The 13,708-nt window shown below is 37.2% G+C and overlaps 1 protein-coding gene across 4 annotated transcripts in view; it reads right to left on the bottom strand.

Moving 5' to 3' along the window:
* Positions 1-13,056, bottom strand: part of GPR174 (G protein-coupled receptor 174) — a 40,486-nt gene extending 27,430 nt beyond the window's left edge. For all 4 annotated transcript variants that reach the window (XM_042241736.2, XM_042241737.2, XM_042241735.2 and 1 more), the window contains exon 1: positions 12,698-13,056. The gene's annotated coding sequence lies outside the window, so the exon portion shown is untranslated. The remainder of the gene's footprint in view (positions 1-12,697) is intronic.
* Between the last annotated feature and the right edge of the window lie 652 nt (positions 13,057-13,708).

Raw genomic sequence — 13,708 nt, 5'->3', positions numbered from 1 at the left:
ATTCTGATAAGTCTAGTAGAAAATTGGATTTGGCAGATAGGCTCAATTCTAAATAAAAATTGGAAAAATATGAAGAACATTTGTGTTCTTTCTTTCCAGTACTTCATCACCTCAGTTCTGATCAAGAGGCTTCATATCACAAGCCTACCTGCCTGGATTCCACATCCAATCCAAGATATACAATCTTCAGCAGACTTTCCTGATTTGAATAAACTTATTCCCATCAAGGGGCTTCCCTGGTGGCTCAGTAATAAAAATGCACCTGTCGATGCAAGATATGAGGGTTCAATTCCTGGGTTGGGAAGATCCCCTGGAGAAGGAAATGACAACCCACTCCAGTATTCTTGCTTGAGAAACCCCACTGGCAGAGGAGACTGGTGGGCTACAGTCTATGGGGTCACAAATAGGGTCACTATCTCTGCTTGTAAGCTGAGAAAGTAAGATTTAAGCTAGTGCATTAATGACAGAGAAGTAGAAGACATTATCCAAGACCTTCACAAAAAGCATGCAGACAATTTCCTAGCTGTTTATTATTAAATAATTCATGGAAATTATGGCAGACCTAAGCAAAAAGAGGAGAAGGGTATGGCACCCTACTCCAGCACTCTTGCCTGGAAAAACCCATGGATGGAGGAGCCTGGTAGGCTGCAGTCCATGGGGTCGCTAATAGTCGGATACGACTGAGCGACTTCACTTTCGCTTTTCACTTTCATGCACTGGAGAAGGAAATGGCAGCCCACTCCAGTGTTCTTGCCTGGAGAATCCCAGAGACGGAAGAGCCTGGTGGGCTGCCGTCTGTGGGGTCGCACAGAGCCGGACACGACTGAAGTGACTTAGCAGCAGCAGCAGCAAGCAAAAAGAGCGTGGTACCATAGGTGGAGAGTAAGGGAGAGATTTTAATTAGACTGTTTTTTGTTTAGTAGCTAAGTCGTGTCCAACTCTTCGTGCACCCATGGACAGTAGCCCACCAGGCTCCTCTTCTACACTGGCAGGCAGATTCTTAACCACTGAGACAACAGGGAAGCCTGTTAATCAGGTTAAAGCCCGTATTTCCTACACTAACACCTGTTCAGTAGCCTATACATGGAGTAATTCAACAATTTCAGACAGCAAATACTTATTGAGCACTTGGGACGACACGCTGTTTACATCAATACACCCAACGATGACCTAAAGATTCAGTGAGCCTTATTATAATTTTTAAATTGCTGGCAGGCTGAACATTTAAAATAAAGATTAGACTACCAACCTTTATTAAATATCTATTAATAACCTAATAATCCCTATTGATGATTTAGCTATTACAAACAAGTTAACTGAGGGCTAGGGAAAGTAGGGGATTCTTCCTGAGTTACATAGGAAGTTAATAACTAAGCCAAGACTAGAGCTTAAGTTTTAATTCAAAATCCTTGTGTGTGTGTGTTTTATCCACATCACATTTTCTCCCAACTGTGTATTCTCTAATATGTGTGTATCCACACATATTTCTCTTCCCTTCATACAGTCCAATCATTTGAATGAAAACTTTGTGTATATTATTAAGATTGCCAACTTACTAATGGTGTGTGTAAAGATCAACAGAAATAAATATCTCTCATTTTTGTTTCTGCAATGACATGGAAACCAGCGATCTTTACTATGTGCAAAAACTCAACATCTATTCTTTCCTCTCTCTCATCTCCCTCCCTATCCCACCCCTCACAAATACAGAAACACAGACATTCAGATATCCATTTCTGCTGACATACAAGAGTGGAAGAAATTAAGCAAAATGAGACAATTGTTCTTTTTTTCCTCTTTAGTGCCTTTCTTGATGCTATAATTTGTTAAATTATCAGTCTAAGAAAAAGGAATTAAGTGATGAGATGAGCAATACCATAAATTAAATCAAGTCACCATGCAAGATGTCACTGGAGATAAAAAGAAAGGAAACACAGTCTCTCTTCTCAAAACCTTGTAAATTGGTAGCAGTGACATGATAAACAAAACAAGAGAAATTAATAAAATCAAATACTAAATTGAGCAATTCAAATGTCAAACTATGTAAAATCTGCCGTATATTTAGGGTACAAACCCACAATAGTTTTTAGCATGGTTAGGCCATTCCATAAGGTATTCTTCTACATCCGTGTCTCTATTTCTGATAACACAAGTAAGTAAGTAAGTGTTAGTCACTCAGTTGTGCCTAACTTTGCGACACCATGGACTGCAGCCCTCCAGGCTCCTCTATCCATGAGATTTTCCAGGTAAGGATACTGGATTGGGTTGCCATTTCCTTCTCCAGGGGATCTTCCCAACCCAGGGATCAAACCTGGATCTCCTGCACTGCAGGCAGATTCTTTACCGACTGAGCTACAAGGGAAGCCCAAGGCATTTCTAAAAGCAGTGATTTCACCAATCCATAAAACTCATACAGTAAGTTTCCTACATATGAATCTTCAAGTTGTGAACTTTCAAAGATGCAAACATGTGTTCCAACAACATCAGGCATGAGTGAAATTGTGGTTTACCCTCCATCTTCTATTGCTGAAGATCTTTCAGCTCTGTCATATTCCACATTCTCTCCCTCCTCCAGTCAGTAACTCTTAACTGTTTTCTTGATGGCAGCCCCTGTATGACAGTTACTGTACTGTCCTACTGTTCTTTCCAAGGTACTGTATTGTAAGATTGAAAATGTCTTCTCTATCTTTCGTGTTTGTTTTTTTATGTATTATTTGTGGGAAAAGTATTATAAACCTATTACAGTAAAGTACTATATAGCTAGCTGATTCTGTTAGTTGGATACCTAGGTTAACTTTGTTGAATGTATGAACAAATTGGACTTACAAACGTGCTCTCAGAAAATAACTCGTTGGTATACAGGGGACTTACTACACTTCTCTTTCTCATTTATTCTGCTCTAATGTGTATAGCTATTATCCTTCTTATAAGCATTTCAAACTGCAAACTTGACCAAATGGCTCTCATGTGCTGAAGGAAATCTGTCATATGAAAGACAGGTGCAACCTAATTTTCTCAGTGTGATTTCAATCCAAGCACACATGGCATTCTTACAAATTGTGTAGAGGAACTCTGACAAAAGGAATGCAAAGTATCTATTAAGCATTAGCATGATGATTCATATGCTATAGAAAGAGATACCCTTAATCACACTACTTTTACAGACAGAGAAACTGAAAACAGGAAATCTTGCTGCCTTGTTCAGGTTATATCCCAAACCAGTCCGAAAGGAGCACATCTTGAAGCTTATGTCTGTAAATGGTGCCGGCAGAAAGTATGATTTAGAGTTATAAATCAGGGGTAGATGTCTCAAGTTCTTTCGTTTCTTCTTGGATAAAAAAACATAGACATGGGTGGGGGATGAGGGGGCATTGCAGAGATAAGGAAGACATGAGGGGATAACCAACATTATCAGGAGATGAACTATCTTAAAACTTTGTTCCTCTGATTTTGTTTGTTTGTTTGTTTTAAACTTTTTACACAGAGTTCTGTGACCAGGTGGGTCAGATATTATACCACTGAGCTTCTAAACATATATATATTAGATTACAACTAATTCTTTCTGTAATATAGCCATAGATTGTGTTCTGAATCTGGGACATACATCCTGTAACACCAAAGCCTTGGTCTTAAGGGAAAAAAATGATTCACTAATATAAATATAGCTCTACTTTCTCTTCTGATCGTTGGTGCATGCATGCACAGTTGCTCCAGTCATGTCTGACTCTTTGCAACCCTATGGATGTAGCCTGCCAGACCCATCTGTCCCTGGGATTCTCCAGGCAAGAACACTGGAGTGGGTTGCCATTTCCTTCTCCAATGCATGAAAGTGAAAAGTGAAAGTGAAGTTGCTCAGTCGTGTCTGACTCCTAGGGACCCCATGGAATCCAGCCTACCAGACTCCTCCGTCCATGGATTTTGCCAGGCAAGAGTACTGGAGTGGGTTGCCATTGCCTTCTCCAGGTTTTTTTTTTTTTTTCCTTCCTAGGAAAGACTCAGACACACAGGAATGGCCTAACCAGGCTAAAATACTTTTTGTGTCACATCAGCTTAAATGTAAATGTGGATAGTGATTCTCTGTTTAATGCAAAACATGTCATGATGCAATGTATTTTCTAAATTTCTTTTGTATATTCAGGTTTAGTATGTGCTATTTTATCTCCCTCAAGTAAATAAGCCCCATGAGGGCAGAAGCTTTATCTTATATGACTCCTATTATTATCCATACTACACTGAAAAAGTAGTCATCACACCATATAGATTGGTTAAAGAGAATTAAAGTACTTCATCTATACTTTCTATGATCTCTTTTTTTAAATCCTTTTTTTTAATTTCTCATTTTATGTGTTATACTCTCTTATTTCCTAGTTTACTCAGCCCAAACCTAATAAAAGGACAACCTCTTTTGAACTTGGTACAACTTGATTGCTTCTGTTATAAACTCTGTTGATTTCTAATGGAAAGGGTCAAAATAGTGTGATGTGACTTTATCATATAATGGAAAAGGCTTTGACAACCAACAGAATTGGGTTTGAAATTTGAACAAGACAGTTGTAAAACGTTGAGTAAGTTATTTAATTTCTTTCACATTGCTTTTCCCCCTCTATAAGATGGGAGGGAATAATAAAGTGGTGGGAGGGGGGTTCAGGGTTGGGAACTCATGTACACCTGTTGTGGATTCATGTCAATGTATGGCAAAACCAATACAGTATTGTAAAGTAAAAACATAAAATTAAAAAAAAAGAGTTATTGCCCAATGCTTAGTGCAAATCATAAGTGCACAATAAATAATCGTTTTTATTTTTAATAATAAAGAACTCAAAACCAAAGTTAGGGCTTGTAGTAGATAGGCTTTAAAAATTGGTTAGCTTATTAATTATTTAGTAGCTTTTTCTGGAGTCATTACTAGGAAGATACATGATTTTGATTAGGGTATTAGTTCTTTGGGGAGAAAACAGCTCAAGGAAAGCCCGAATTTGATGTTGACCCTTAAACCACAGAGTTCACAGCTTGAGCTTTGAGGAGGATTTTGGAACCACTAAATGTATATCTAAACTCATAAATCATATTGGAAAATTCTAATTAATTTTTCTTTCTTATAAAAACTAGACTGGTCTCCAAGAATTGTAATAATAGAAGAAAGAGAAGACTTAGAATTTTTCATGAGGATAATGATATCAACATGCTTAAGAGTGAGATTGAGCAAATAAAAATTAAATATATTCCAAAATGAATTTTTCAAATCTAAAAAAGGGTAATGTGAAATTAAAATCTTATTTTGAAAACACACTATTAGACAATTCATCTTTTTTTATCTTTCTCTGTTTGACTTTTATTTTTTTAATATAAATTTATTTATTTTAATTGGAGGTTAATTACTTTACAATATTGTATTGGTTTTGCCATACTGAAAATGTTATAACTTCATGGGAAAAGAGAATAAATTGATTATCATTACATAAGAGTATTGTCCATTCTTTAGCCCAATATTACAAGAGGGTTAATGCATGAATTCATTACAAGATTAGAGTTAAAATTTCCCAGGCAGCAACATAAGTCTTTGGAGATGACACTACTAGGATGATTCACCTTTCATTTTTATTTCATATCAAAATATTTGCTTCAAGTTCACAAATGTGTAACTAAATGAAAAGGCTGGGGAAAAGACTGCATCTCTATCCAATATATTAAAGCATCCTGCATATTGGGGATCACACTGCATTTGGATGGGAGCCAGCATGATTAACCATAATGCTATATTTTCCAGATACTTGTTTAGCATAAGTTTTTATTCTGGCTCTATATGTTTTTCCCAAGTCCCAGTCAAGGAGCAACTTATAACCCAGGTTAATGAACCATAACATCTCTTCCTTATTGAATGATGTCACAGGGATTTTCAATTTACTGACACCCAGAGGTCAAGCAGCTTTAAATTTCCTCAGTGATTTTTTTCCCTAGAAAAGACTCAGACATACAGGTGACATTTATTAATGTTCAACCATTACAACTGTAATTTTGAATCAAGATGCTTATTAACAAGTAATTCTAGGTAAAATATATTCCAAGCCATCCTCTGTGAATTCTGAGAAACAGCACTCTTGTCTCTGCTGATTGCAAAATGTCTTTACAGTGCTTTGCTTAATCAAATTTCATGGTCCAAAATTGAATGAAGTTTACACTATTTTCTGGAGCCAAAAGTATCTTCCAGCAAATGGCCAGAGAAAAGCTGAACAGCTCAAAATCCAGAGGATGATCACACACTCTGTATAACTCAGCCCCTAAAATCTACTTTCCCTAATTAACCTGGATTGGCTATCTAGACTGATAGCTTCACAGTATGTCATATTCCTATTGTGCTTCAGCTAGGTAGAGCATAAACAGAGTGAATTTATCATATCCATTGATGTGAAATTAAAACAAGTCATTTTTTTAGACCTGATAAGATTCGGAAGTCATAAACTTTCAGAGGGAAAGACATTACTGTACCTGATGTCTTGACATAGACTGTGCTTGATTTTGATAATCAAACAGGGTATTTCTATCATCAGTGGCTCTTCCACAGAGAGATTAAAGCTAGGTCAAGTGATTGAAATTTCTCTTATTATATTAAAAAAAATTAGTACTACCTAGTTTTATGCCTGGCATTCTTAGAAAAAAGAGGTCTACTTGTACTTTTAGAGTTAAAAAATATTAAGATGAAAGGAAAAAATGATTAACCAACAACAACAAAACAAGAAAAAAATTAGATACCAATCAAAATTGGATCAAAAGGGATAGAAACAGATGTTATAAATATTATTATTATGGAAATATGGAGAAAATGGCAAATATATCTTTAGAATATTAAATCAGTAAAATTCTTGGTTATAAAGATTAATAAGGAGCAGGATAATATAGATTTTAAAATCCCCTCTGCACATCCCTATCACCCAAAAAATAAAAATAAAAATTTCTAAATTATTTTTATACTTACAAATTTAAACTAACCAAGTATATTGGACAAAAACAATACGAGAACAACATTGTGTCTACTAAAGAAAAGTTTGCTTACCGGACCCAAGTTATGCTCTTCCTTTATCAACATTAACTAAATTATTTGGATAATTACTTAACTTTCCACTGTGAGAGGCATGTATAAGCATAACTTTATATCTTAGAGTACCTCTGATAGAATTTTTTAATAAAAGTTATCTAACTTTGTCATATCACTGTGTTTAAAGATAACACCAGTCTTTTGTTTCAGATTCTTTACAAGAATGTCTAGTACATATCCTTGATCCGCTAATATCACAATATATTATTATCAAGTTGCCAAGAATGTTCATTAGTTTCAACAACTTCATTTTCCAAGAAGAAAAGAGAGAAAGAGATTTTCAAATTATTATAGTAAATTCAGGACACAATTTTTTTCTGTAGTTTGGAGCCACTGTCTTACTTATCTTTGTAACCAATATGGCTTCATTATATCCACTGAGGTGACCTTAATTACAAATATCAAGAAAGCATGTCCTTTTGAAGTTTTGAAATTGAATTTAAAAAAATGAAACAAATTGGATAAATAATAAATCAGTCCGTATTGTGAATGTCATTCGTTTTCCAGCATAACATTGGGCAGACACTTCAAAGTAGAGTAGCCACTCAGGATAACAGATTTTTAAAGATCTGATACATAGGTCACTTTGTGTCATTTAAAAAAGATTTAATACTCCAATATCTGGTACCATCTTGGTAGCTTATGAGAAATACATGAATCTGATCTGTTAGTAAAGCTGAAAGGAATTTTTGCTAAGTAATTATAAATATAACAATATTAAAACATTTCTTCTGCTGCTAATAATATGGACAAAACCTTGTCATTGTCACCTATAAATAGTATTTATTGTATTGAGTAAAAGCTCTTGGAAGAAACAAATATATTGTCAATTATTAAGAAAAGGATTTAGGGACTTTTGACTTGGTGGCAGACATTTGCATATATTTTAGGTACCTAATAAAACAGTAATCATGCTGTCTGAGGTACAACTGAGCCTGAATGGGCAGCCTTAGTTTATTCTCTGGATATAAGTCATCCTTCTAGGTGACCCATATACTGATCATGACCAATGATTTAAACTTTGGTTTCCTTACTAGGTAATCAGTTAGTGAAGTTCTTGAAAGTGAAAGTGTTGGTTGATCAGTCCTGTCCAACTCTTTGCTACCTCATGGACTGTAGCCTGCCAGGCTCCTCTGTCCATGGAATTCTTCAGGCAAGAATACTGGAGTGGGTTGTCATTCCTACTGTCAAGGGATCTTCCTGACCCAGGGATTGAATCTGGGTCAATGGCACCCCACTCCAGTACTCTTGCCTGGAAAGTCCCATGGACTGAGAAGCCTGGTAGGCTGCAGTCCATGGGGTTGCTAAGAGTCCGATATGACTGAGAGACTTCACTTTCACTTTTCACTTTCATGCATTGGAGACGGAAATGGCAACCCACTCCAGTGTTCTTGCCTGGAGAATCCCAGGGACGGGGGAGCCTGGTGGGCTGCCAGCTATGGGGTGGCACAGAGTTGGACACGACTGAATTGACTTAGCAGCAGCAGCTCCTGCACTGCAGGCAGATTCTTTACTATCTGAGCCACCAAGGTGCATACCCAAATCTCCAGAATCTATACAGATGATTTTGGTTAAGATTATGCACATCTGATTATTTCTCAAGAAGTTTATCTGCATCTAGCTAATGCAGCTGTTGATGTAAATGAAAGTGATGTCAATGAAGTATGCTTTCTACTCCTAATCATCTTTCAATGACTATACCAAGAGAGCCCTCTTTAATTTTCAAATCTCAGATTATCACCCTCTTATATAATAAACATTAGTTATAGCTAAGCCATTAACAATTGCATCCTCTTTGGGATTCACATACCAACAATTCTTATACTATTTAGCTTCCTCACATTTTATCCTAAGCCCCATATACCTGTTTTTGCCAGGCAGATACACTGTAATCTTGATTTTCTTCTCAAATAAGGAATCTCCTAGACCTTGGGGCTTTCTTAGTACTCTCTAATGACTTTAGCTTGGCCAAATTTATGCCCACCACCCTTATGGCAGAAAATGAAGAAGAACTAAAGAGCCGCTTGATGAAAGTGAAAGAAGAGAGTGAAAAAGTTGGCTTAAAGCTCAACATTCAGAAAACTAAGATCATGGCATCTGGTCCCATCACTTCATGGCAAATAGATGGGGAAACAGTGGAAACAGTGGCTGACTTTATTTTTCTGGGCTCCAAAATCACTGCAGATGGTGATTGCAGCCATGAAATTAAAAGGTTCTTACTCCTTGGAAGGAAAATTATGACCAACCTAGACAGCATATTAAAAACATTACTTTGCCAACAAAGGTCCGTCCAGTCAAGGCTATGTTTTTTCCAGTGGTCATGTATGGATGTGAGAGTTGGATTGTAAAGAAAGCTGAGCACTGAAGAAGTGATGTTTTTGAACTATGGTGTTGGAGAAGACTCTTGAAAGTCCCTTGGACTGCAAGGAGATCCAACCAGTCCATCCTAGAGGAGATCAGTCCTGGGTGTTCATTGGAAGGACTGATGTTGAAGCTGAAACTCCAATATTTTGGCCACATGATGTGAAGAGCTGACTCATTTGAAAAGACCCTGATACTGGGAAAGATTGAGGGCAGGAGGAGAAGGGGACAACAAAGGATGAGATGGTTGGATGGCACCACCAACTCAATGGACTTGGATTTGAGTGGACTCCAGGAGTTGGTGATGGACAGGGAGGCCTGATGTACTGTGGTTCATGGAGTTGGTGATGGACAGGAAGGCCTGGTGTACTGTGGTTCATGGAGTTGCAAAGAGTCGGACACGACTGAGCAACTGAACTGAACTGAACTCAATATAACATAAAAGCATTCAGTTCATAGCCAGGTCTGTGGTAGTGTTATATCATGGCACTTAGGGTATATCAATTTGCATTTTGAGATTTCTTTCTTCCCTCAGCACAGCAGGAAACAGTGCTAAACCCCAACAAATTAAGGTTTGCTATGTTATCAGGCCCTTGGGAGAAGCCTAAATTGTGACCCCAGTATTGAGAGTTTGTGAGTGATTTCAAAATGACATCTTTTTAATATTTCCCAATGAAAAATGCATGTGTCTGTTAATCTTCAAACCTTGATAGACAGTAAAGTGAAATAAGCACTGGACAAAGTGTCACAAGACCTAGAATCCAGCATTTTCTCTGTTACAAACTCACAGTGGTACTTAACCCTTTCACCTCAACTATTTGGGCCTCAGTTTTCCCAGTTTTAAAATGCAAACTGACAATCTATGTCGCTTCTCAAAGTATAAAGCAGTCTTCATGTCGGCACTAATCCTGTGAATGACAAGATTCAAGTATGCCTCTAATAATTTCACTTTCTCTGACTAGGGTTCTGGTGACTGATTCTTGGGACCTATGGCATAAGAGGAAGCCTTTGGGGATGTCACTTTAATGAGCAAGGGAAATAAGACTGTCTATGGTTGCTCTTCCAGGATTAAGTAAAGGATCAGAAGAATAATTTAAATTCTCTTCTCAGTTTTAGGTATCTGATTGGTGCCAAAAGTGTCTATCAGAGAAAGACAAAAAGCATGCTTGTTTCTCCTTTTAATTTCAGCTATCTAGTGCAAGGAGATCAAACCAGTTAATCCTAAAGGAAATCAGTCCTGAATATTCGTTGGAAGGACTGATGCTGAAGCTGAAGTTCCAATACTTTGGCCACCTGATACAAGGAACTGACTCATTAAAAAGACCCTGAGGCTTGAAAAAATTGAAGGCAGGAGGAAAAGGGGAAGACAAAAGGATGAGATGGTTAGATGGCATCACCAACTCGATGGACATGCATTTGAGCAAGCTCCAGAAGTTGGTGATGGACCGGGAAGCCTGGCATGCTACAGTCCATGGGGTCGCCAAGAGTCAGACACAACTGAGTGACTGAACTGAACTGAACTGAACTGAATCCAGTGTTAAGGGGGATAATTGAGTTCATTCATTCCTAAGAATCCCTAGGTGGAAACTCAGTGAACTTTATGGAAGAGTCAGTGACCCTCACGTGTTTATTCACCTTTACAACGTTCTGTACTATATTTGCTGGCCTCGACAGAATAGGTACACTAGATGGTTCCTGTCTCACAGAAATGTTACTGTAAACATTAGCAAGGCAGAGTAGTACATGTGTTCACATGTGCAAAGAAAATTTTTGTAATTAAAAAAATATCTCCCTCTGGCACAGATTTCTTGCAGGATGGCATTTATGTATTCCAAATATTCACTAGTATGGAATCTTTCCCTGGGCTAAAAAAACTTAAATCCCATCTATAAGACTGGTGCTTTTGCCACCATATCTGAGATTTACAGCAACTAAAACATTCAGAAATATATACTCCTTGCTGAATGACACAAAGCTTTCTAACAAACAAATGTAGCTTTGCTAGTTGAATAAAATTATAACTTTTTCTTCCTTGGAAATATTATAACATTATAATATGAAGTCCTTGCACACAACTGTCAACAGCAGAGAAGGGAGAAGGAAAACCATTTGGAATTTAATCTTGGGTCTTGTTGCACCATAAAAATCTATCATTTCCTATCTTTCAATATTAGGATGCAGTTTCTAGTGGTTACTTGCTATTGATAGACTCATCACTTAAAATTTGGTTGTGAGTGTGTTAGTTGCTCAGTCGTGTCCAACTCTTTGTGACTCCATTGATTGGGGCCTGCTAGGCTTCTCCATCCATGGGATTTTACAGGCAAGAATACTGGTTTAGGTTGCTATTCCCTTCTCCAGGGGATCTTCCCAACCCAGGGAGTTTGAAATTTTGAAGGTATCTTCATTAAGATTTTCTCTTTGAGCACAAAAGAAAAACAGCATGCAAACCAGAAAACAATTTAACTTACATTTTGTCAAAATAAGTTGTCATTTATAGATGTATAAAACGCAAATTTAATCCAAAATTATTTTATCCATTGTTGACTTTATAAATATACCAATTATTTATTCTGATAGATACAGCTTATGTATGAGCAACTGTGTCTGTTATCTCTATTTCCTCTCTCATTAGAAACATGTGTTTTCTTACAGAAATGTTTTGTTTGAAAGATAATTCTCTATAGCTAACATTTATTATAAATTAAATTATAATTTAGAGTGAAATACGTAACTTATATAACCTAATGGGAACACACATTCATGTTGATAAGGGTCCTCTTGTTTTCTTAATTATAGCTTATTTTGAAAATGTCACAAATTTAATATTTTGGCAGGCAAAAATATAATCCCCAAAGAGTTACAGCAAAGAGTAGATAAAACCAATCCTGAACATTCATATGAGCAACTCTACTTAATACAGTTGATTAAATCATGAATGTTCATAAGGCTATTTTTATTCAGTATCAACTGATGGAAACACATTATTAAAAACCTATCTATGTCAAATTTATATTTCTCCAAGTTCAAAGATTCTTCCTTCCTCCCACCTCAGGTAGCCAACTGTACAATTATTTTTGTTTGTGCAAATACCAAGGAAATGACATACAAGGATGGTCCAGGTTTACTACATCCAGGCCACCTTTAGATCTGACAGTTTGCCCAGAATATGGTGTGATCAATCGAAGACATCAAAGGTGAAAGGCATAGACAACAGCTAATATGAATTTAAAAACTGGAGCTTACCATTTCAACTTCTTTCTGTTTTCTCCAGAGATATCCAAATAATTCATGTATAAGCCACTCCAACATCGATGCTACTGATCAATTTAAGCTCTTTGTTCTGAGAAAAACTACAATCCCTACCAAAAAAAAAAAAAAAGAAAGAAAGAAAGACTCAAGAGAAAGAAAGGAGGGGAAAATGATGGAAGGAAAGAGTAAATAGAAAACTAAATGAAAGCCAAAAGAAAAATGAAGAAAGCAAGAGAAAAAAGAAAAAAAAAATTATCTGCATTGCCTAACCACTATCATATTGAAAAACATGATAGTGAGATGTCAGAGTGAAATATGCAACCCACTCTGAACACTGAACATTTCCGTTTTCCACGGGCAGCTTGAACTAACACTTGTGCATGTACTCTCTGTCTCTGTCTCTGTCTCTGTCTCTCTCTCTCTCTCTCTCTCTCTCTCTCTCTCTCTCTCTCACTCTCTCTCTCTCTCTCTGATTAATGATGCAGGGCTAACACTATGGGCTACACATACAGTCTGCAAAGCTTTACACTTAACAGAGAAATTCTCATTTCTATTTATAGGACCACAGTGCATTGTCTTTCAATCTTGTGGTTTCACTCAGCTTTGAGATTGTGGTAATAAACAGCCTATTTGTAAATGCAGCCTCTTTCTGAAACTAGGTTTCCTTTGGCCCCATGCATAGATAGTGGATGACTGTAATCTTTACTGTTATCTTTTCTCACAGACCCTCAGTTACTGTGTTCAAGTACCAAAGTGAACACACCCTGTCTAAGGATGTCCCTTCAGTTCAGTTCGGTTCAGTCACTCACTCGTGTCCCATTCTTTGTGACCCCATGAACTGCAGCACGCCAGGCCTCCCTGTCCATCACCAACACCCGGAGTCCACCCAAACCAATGGCCATTGTGTCGGTGATGCCATCCAACCATCTCATCCTCTGTCATCCCCTTCTCCTCCTGGCTTCAATCTTTCCCAGCATCAGGGTCTTTTCAAATGAGTCAGCTCTC

The sequence above is a fragment of the Ovis aries genome, chromosome X (assembly GCF_016772045.2).
Source record: "Ovis aries strain OAR_USU_Benz2616 breed Rambouillet chromosome X, ARS-UI_Ramb_v3.0, whole genome shotgun sequence".
NCBI classification, from domain to species: domain Eukaryota; kingdom Metazoa; phylum Chordata; class Mammalia; order Artiodactyla; family Bovidae; genus Ovis; species Ovis aries.
Note: the sequence above shows the minus strand (reverse complement) of the source record. Positions and strands in the feature narration are given on the sequence as shown.